This window comes from Tamandua tetradactyla, chromosome 5 (genome assembly GCF_023851605.1).
Source record: "Tamandua tetradactyla isolate mTamTet1 chromosome 5, mTamTet1.pri, whole genome shotgun sequence".
In the NCBI taxonomy this organism is placed as follows: Eukaryota; Metazoa; Chordata; class Mammalia; order Pilosa; family Myrmecophagidae; genus Tamandua; species Tamandua tetradactyla.
In genome coordinates, this window is record NC_135331.1 from 39,487,708 (window position 1) to 39,495,943 (window position 8,236).

General features: G+C 37.4%; 1 pseudogene; it reads left to right on the forward strand.

The window, feature by feature from the left end:
- LOC143683062 (protein TFG-like) overlaps window positions 1-7,998 on the forward strand; it is a 31,083-nt pseudogene extending 23,085 nt beyond the window's left edge.
- The last annotated feature ends 238 nt before the right edge of the window (window positions 7,999-8,236 follow it).

An 8,236-nucleotide genomic window follows, 5' to 3' on the forward strand; every position in this document is an offset into this window, starting at 1 on the left:
ATTAGAAAGGGCATGGATTTTGAAGTCACAAAATATCTGTTTTTGAGTCTCATTACCAAAATTTCTGGTATGTGTCATTGAACAAGTCATTTAAATTTTCTGAAGTAAAATGCAAATATTAATACTTATAAGTATACTAATCCAGTTATGCTTGCAATTATGAATTGAAACTGGAAATATTTAATCATCTTTTATCCAGTGATCTAAATAACAAAAACCAATTAATATAACATTTGAAAATAACCAGATGTGTCTAAAATAAAGTTAATAGTTTTCTTCTCCTCTTCCAATGTCAAATATAGCCAGTATGAGCAATGTTATGTGAAACTTCCATACATTTCCTTCTGCATAGTAATCATTTGAAAATTTGTGTTCATATTTTATAAAAGTGAGATTGCTATACAAACACATGCAATAAATATAAGTTCTATGACTTGTTTTTAGGATGTAATACAATATATGTTAGGTATCTTCCCATGGCAAAACATGTACCAACCTCATTTATGTTAATATAGTCATAATAATCAGTGTTAAATAACTACCAAGGTATCAATGGATATAGTATTTAATTATTCCTATTTTTTTTTTAACATGGGCAGGCACCGGGAATCGAACCCGGGTCCTCGGGCATGGCAGGCAAGCATTCTTACCTGCTGAGCCACTGTGGCCCGCCCAATTATTCCTATTTTGAGGAAAATTCAGGCTGTCCCAAGTCTTTGCTATTACTATCAAAGTTTAAATAATAAATATCGTGGAATCTTTATCTCTTAATCCTGTTAAATGTGTTCTTATTTGGCAAATACTAAGAAATGTGTAAGCTGGTTCAGAGGTTACATGCAGTTTAAGTATTAATTATTCAAATACCAATTTAAGTACTAAGTTAAAGTACAGTTAAATGACAAATAATAATTATTTAAAAGCTGTTAGTTTCTAAAATATGTGTAATAATTTGCATCCCTAATAATTGTATTTATTAATGCCCACAACTTGACCAACATTGGATCCTGCTATCATTATTTTCATTTTTGACAATCCAATAAATGTTGTGTCTCTTATTTTAATTACACTTTCCTGAGAATAGTAACAATATGCCCTATAATTTTAATCTTTAATTTTAAACCCTATAAATGTAATCTTACATTTTAATCTGTACTTATTTCAGGGAAATACCTGTTTTTTTCTCTCTTAGTTTGCCAGGTCGACTGTAATAAAGTATCATAGACTAGTCAGTTTAAACAAGAGAAAATTATTTTCTCACCATTCTGGAGGTTGTAAGCGTGAACTCAAGGGTAAGCAGAGCCATTCTTCCTCTTCAAGAGGAGACACCTTCCGTGTCTCTCCACTGGCTTCAGGGAGGTGACCAAAGATCCAAAAATTATTTGGCTGGTGGTGGCATAACTCAGTCTGTGTCTCTGTCACATGGCATTTCTCTCTCTGTCTGTTGAGATTTCCTCTTCCTATGAAGACAAAAGTGATATTCCATTAGGATGTTCCCTAATCCAGTTTCTTTGAGAAAATCAACAAAATTGATGGGCCACTAGCAAGACTGACAAAGAAAAAAAGAGAAGGAATACAAATAAACAAAATCCCAAGTGAGAAGGGGTGTTTCTACACAGACCCTGAAGAAATAAAAGAAATCATAAGATTTCTTCTATATGCCAACAAACCTGACAACTTAGATGAAATGGACAATTCCTGGAGCCACTCAAAAAAGCTAAACTGACTCAGAAAGAAATAGAAGATTTCAACAAACCAATCACAAGTAAAGAAATTCAATCAGTCATCAAAAATCTTCTTACAAAGAAAAGCCCAGGGCCAGATGGCTTCACAGGGAAATTTTATAAAACATTCCAAAAAAGAACTAACATCAATCCTGCTCAAACTTTTCCAAAAAAATTGCGGAAAAAGAAACTCTACCTAACTCATTTTATGAAGCTAATATCATTTTAATACCAAAACTGGGCAAAGATGCTATAACAAAGGAAAACTACGGGTCAATCTTCCTAATGAACATAGATGCAAAAATTCTCAATAAAATATTAGCAAATCAAATCCAACAACACATTAAAGAATTATACACCCATGCCCACATGACCAAGTGGGGTTTATACCAAGAATGCAAGGATGGCTCAACACAGGAAAATCAATTAATGTAATACAGCACATAAATAAATTGAAAGGGAAAAATCACATGATCATCTCAATTGATGCTGAAAAAGCATTCAACAAAATTCAGCATCTTTTTCTGATAAAAACACTCCAAAAGATAAGAATCAAAGGTAACTACCTCAATATGATAAAGGAATATATGACAAACCAATAACCAGCATTGTACTCATTGGAGAGAGACTGAAAACTTTCCCCCTAAGATCGGGAACAAGACAAGGATGCCCACCGTCACCACTATTATCCAACATTGTTCTAGAAGGTCTAGCTAGAGCAATCAGGAAGGGCAGAAATAAAAGGCATCCAAATTGGAAAGGAAGAAGTAAAACTCTCATTATTTGCAGATGATATGATACTATATTTGGAAGATCCTTAGAAATCTACAACAAAGTTACTTGAGCTAATAAATTCAGCAAGGTGGCGGGCGGGATATAAAACTAATGTGAAAAAATCAGTAACATTTCTATACACAAGCAAATGAGAAGGGGTGTGTTACCACGGATCCTGAAGAAATAAAAGAAACAATAAGAGGATACCAGACCCACTTTTAGAGGGTCTAGAAGTAAAATTACCATATTGAAGATGAGCAAGATTGAAAAGGGTTGGATAGACCTACGTGTCCCACTGATTCACGCTAGAAATATGAATGAGATTTTATAAGAATTACTTCAAAGATATGATTCTTGTATAAAGAGTGTTTAAGTCCAGGGGAAACTGCTATTGTATGTTATGAACACTGTTCAAAGCAAACCATCAGCACTACCACAGCAACAGCAGAGATAAATAATGGGGGAGGAGAGGGACAAGAGTTAAGAGAAAATTTAGATTCCCTATTTGGTGAGGGTGTGTTTATTGGTTTTCTTCCTCTTGCGAACAATGAAATTATCTAAAATTGAGAATGTTAATGGACTGTAGACTTTGGACCCTCTGCATGATGCCCAATGAATGCAGATGGTTGAAGGATTCACTGACAGAGAAGTAGATTGATGAATGATGGTGTATACTTAGGATCGAAGGTTGTGCTGCTTCAAAATGGAACAGAGTCATGCAATGATGTGAATGAACATGTGGGAAATTTGGTGAGAAAAAATAAGCTAGGAAGAAAAGAACAAGAATGGTATGATCACTTTTAGAAAAGGCTCATAAGAAAACAGGGACCTAGACTGTAAGCTTTTAGAGCAGACACATTTGTGCCTTAGTCCAGAAGGGTGATTATTATTTCTGGATTTTGAGAGGCTGTTTTATATATATAACCTGATATTTAGAGATAAGAATGAAGCCAAACAGGTTTGGGTTAAAGTAAGTTAGAACATAGGGGTAAAGAAGACAGTGTCTATGTTTTAGGACCGCACATACTCTTTGAGACCATTAGAAGAAAGTTTTGTTTGGTCTGAAACTGAAATTTCCTATAGTGCATAATCTAATTCAACCTATCTATAGCTCATTTGAACAATTTTAACATAGGAAGCCCAGAGTAAGAAAGAAGTCTTTTATTCCTGTATAGATTATTATAATGCCTGGAAACATCCTAGAGTATATCAGCAGTTAATCAAAAAGTATTGGCAAAGTCCCATAACGGATAGTAGAAAGGATATGGAACCATTAAACCTTACCACCAGGGAATCCCCTGATACTGTGTCAAATTTTAGGGACACCAAAATCAATAGACCATGACCTCCAACATGAGGCTTACTCTTGTGAAGCTTATGTAGGTAGCAGAGAAGCTTAGACTACCTATAGGCATGCCTAAGAGTTACTTCTGGAGACCTATGTTATTGCTCAGATGTGACCTCAGTCTCTCTAAGCCCAATTCTGCAAGTGAAATCATTGCATTCCCCCCACGTTGGACATGACATCCAGGGGTGAAAGTCTCCCTGGCAACATGGGAGATGACTCCCAGGAATGAATCCAGACCTGGCACTTAGGAATCAACAATTCCATCCTGATCAAAAGGGGGAAAAGAAGTGTAATTAATAAATTATCAGTGACAGAGAGAGTTCAAATAGAGTTGAGAGGTTATTCTTGAGGTTGCTCTTATACTACCCATCATAACCTGCCAACTCCCAACCAAGACCATTCAGTCAATTTTAAAGAACACCTAGGGCAATATATAAGATTCCACAGGGGTTCCAGGCACTAGAGTAACTTTCCAGAAACCTACAACCTACAGATGGGTCCCTGGTCCAGATAAGTCCTGAAACTTAGCCCAGCCTCTCCAGATAGTTCCATCTCCCTACCCCTGATTAGTGACAGATCCTTCCAATGCAAAAACTTTAGAATTGCCATAGCCCAAACACCTCTAAAGAGAGGGATGGAAAGATTAAAGGTGATAGTGGAGTTATACATAGAAGATAAGATTTAACAAATCTGGAGGCTAAAAGAGATATCAATTTAATGATTCAGCATTCACATTCATCATTAAATTGATACCTCTTTTAGTCTCCAGTATTTTAGAGCAACTAGAAATAAAAACCTAAAATTGTGAAATTGTAACCCATGTCAAACTCTGAAATATGTCCTACAACTAATTGTGGTGCTGTGCTCTGAAATTTAGTCTTTTGTATTTATGTTATTTTTCACAAAAGAAGAAGGGAAAAAAGTCAATTGTGATGATAAAAAAATATTTAAGCCCTTTAGCCTCTTTTATTCTGGAACAGCTGAAAGGAAAAATCTAAGAGGATCACATGGTAGCCCATGACAAACTCTGGGGTATGTACCGTGACTACTTGTTGAAGAGTGCTTTGAAAATGATTGTTTTTTTGTTTCTTTGCTTTGTATATATGTTATACTATACAATAAAATAATTTTTAAAAATGAAGCTCTGTAGAGAGAAAAAATACAAGATTGCCACCCCTAAAAAAAAAAAAAAAAACACTTGTATAACTTCTTTTTATCTGGAGCCTCTATTACATTTTTCCTCTTATAGTTTTTTCTCACAAATTAATATTTAGATTGAATTTAAATTAAACTAGCATTTAAATTTTAGATGCTTCTTCTTCTTTACTGCTCCTACTCATGTTCCTAACCGTGGGATGGCTAAGACTTGTATGCTCTTGAAGTAAAATGATTTATGCAAAATGCAGGAGTACTACAATTTTATTTTAATTACCAGCATTTGTTTGCAAATGGAATAAAAACATGCATGAGGCAACATTTATATACTTATTTATCTTCAAAGATATATGCACATGACTGGACTTGGTCACATCTGAACCCTGGGAAAACAATTTTCAAAATATTTAGTTGTATATAAAATCTATCTAATATAAAACATATGAGTTTCAGTATTATTCAGTTTCAGTTGGAACATGTCCACATAATTTATACTATTGAGTAAAGCTTGAAAAACATGAATAGGGAAATAATTTAAATGGTTGAAGTCTGAAGTTTCATTTTGAAAGTGAGGACAAATTAGGTGTTATATATGAGAAGCATTCAATGGGACATTGAACATATATTTTTGACTGAGTGGACATTCCTATGACTTTCCTTATGCATCTCCTAAAGCTATGCATTTGGGAAAAAATGAGACTACTCAAAATATTAGCTAATTGCTTAAGTATCATGTCATTTTAGAAGTGACAGAATTCTAGCATTTACTTTTTTCATGAACAAAAATATGCCCATCAGAAATCATTCCCTTAAGGTACAGGAGTGATAGAAATACTATCAGAGCCTCTTTAAACCATACACGCAACTTTGTTTTCTCGGTCTACTATAATTCCCTGGATCTTGAATTCCTTCTTGACTAGATATTTCTTGCTCTTGGAAATTGCCTCAATATCTTTGTTTAGTAAATCATTGCCAATCTTAACCTCTCACGACTCCCAATTCAGAATAGCTCTTACGTAGTCTTACTTGCCTTGCCAAATTCCTATTCTCCATTCTTTCCACCTTCTTGCAGCCAGTACTATGTGTTCCAGCTGCTTTCCCGAGGACCTTGACCTTGAATGTCATGCTCCCATCCCTCTTTAACTCCTACCAGAGGATTCACAAATGGATTTGGGAGGAGTCAATGACATCTACTTTAAAGAAGTTGAATTTTTTGCAACTAAAAAAAAAACACACCTTCATGTGCTTTCATAATGTAAAAGCCATAGAGCGATTGAAAATCTATATGTTAACACACAGCATATATCAAAGTGATTGTTATTTTATGGTACAGTAATTTATAAAGTTACCATATTCGAAGCAGCTTTTCACCTCCAATAATATCGTACGTATTATATAATTTTATTATTCATTCTTTTCTATAGTGTCTTCAGGAAGCCATTAATATATATTGTGGATTTACTTGTATCCCCAAAATGTTGTGTTAAAGTTGTAAAACCTGGTCCTGGGAATGTAATCTTATTTGCAAACAGAATATACGAAGATGTGATTGGAGCCAGCGAGCGTGGTGCGGCGCAGCGGAGGGCAACCGAGAGGATTGTGGCCGTGGCATTCCCCTGGGGCCTGGGAGCCCGGCGGCAGGGGCAGCAGCCGCCTTGCATCCCCGTGGCCAGCGGGGAGACAACGGCACGGGCCTGGGCAGACCGTCTTTATCAGAGCTGTGTGCTCAGAGCCACCCGGAGTCCACCACGTACGGACAGTTGGACCTAAGTGGGAAGCTAATTATCAAATCTCAACTTGGGGAAGACATTCGGCAAACTCTCATTCATAATGAAGATATTACCTATGATGAATTAGTGCTAATGATGCAACGAGTTTTCAAAGGAAAACTTCTGAGTAATGATGAAGTTACAATGAAGTATAAAGATGAAGATGGGGATCTTATCACAGATTCTGACAGTTCTGACCTTTCTTTTGCAGTTCAGTGTAGCAGGATACTGAAACTGACGTTGTTAATGGCCAACCAAGGCCCCTTGAACCAAGCCAGGTGCAATATCTCCATCAAGAACTGATAGAACTTCGGAATAAAATTAATTGCCTCTTGGATATTGGGAACCACCTGGAGAAACAGGACCTTCCACCAATATTCCTGAAAATGATACTGTTGGTGGGAAGGAAGAAAAGCCTGCTGCTTCTGATTCTTCTGGAAACCAGACTACTCAGGTTATGGCTGCAAGGATGTCAGCCTTTGATCCCTTAAAAAACAAGATGAAATCAATAGAATTGTCATTTCTGCATTTGGCTTAACAGATGCTCAGGTGTCAGGGCCACCCAGTGCTCCTGCAGGGGATGGTTCAGGAACGCCTGACAGCACTGCTTCCTCTTCCTCAGGAGCTCACCCTCCAGGAGCTCAGCCACAGCAGCCACCAAACACAGGAGCTCAGACACAAGTGGGTCAGGTGGAAGGTATTTTTACCTCCAATAATATCGTATGTCTTCTATAATTTTATCATTCATGATTTTCTATAGTGTCTTCAGGAAGCCATTAACAGGAGTACCAACAACAGGCCGGCAGCGGTGCTCAGCCGTAGCCACTACAGTACGGTATTCAGTGCTCAGCAGGCTACAGCCAGCAAACTGGACCCCAGCAACCACAGCAGCTCCAGGGACATGGCCAACCACCAACTTCCCAGGCGCTGGCTCCTGCCTTTTCTGGTCAGCCTCCACCACTGCCTGCCCACCCACCACAGCAGTGCCGGGCGAGTGATTATCCTGCGCCAGCTGACATCACCCAAACTTCTCAGCCTACGGTTGCACGGTGGCCCCTGCTTCACAACCTGGAATGGCTCCAAGCCAAGCTGGGGCCTGTCAGCCAAGACTGGGTTTTACTCCACTTCCTGGAAGTACCAGACCCCTCCTCCAAGAGGGTCTAACGGGTATGCACATAGCCATCCTCTCTTTAGTCAGCGCTAAACCCAGCCTGGACCTGGTTATCCATAAGGAGACTCAGCTACACTGACAGATGTAGCTGCTAGCTGTTTGCCTCCCAAAAGATTCCAATATTGCTGCTTTATTTTCATTCATATTGAAGTTCAGAAATTTAAAAAGCAGAACTTTTTATGTCAATATCATTGTTTATGTTAAATGCAAGTATGATGTGCTTGAACATGAAAAAAGACCAAGATAAATTTTTTTTTGCCCCTGCTTTGAATTGTAGCAGCTTCCTAGTTATTTTTAT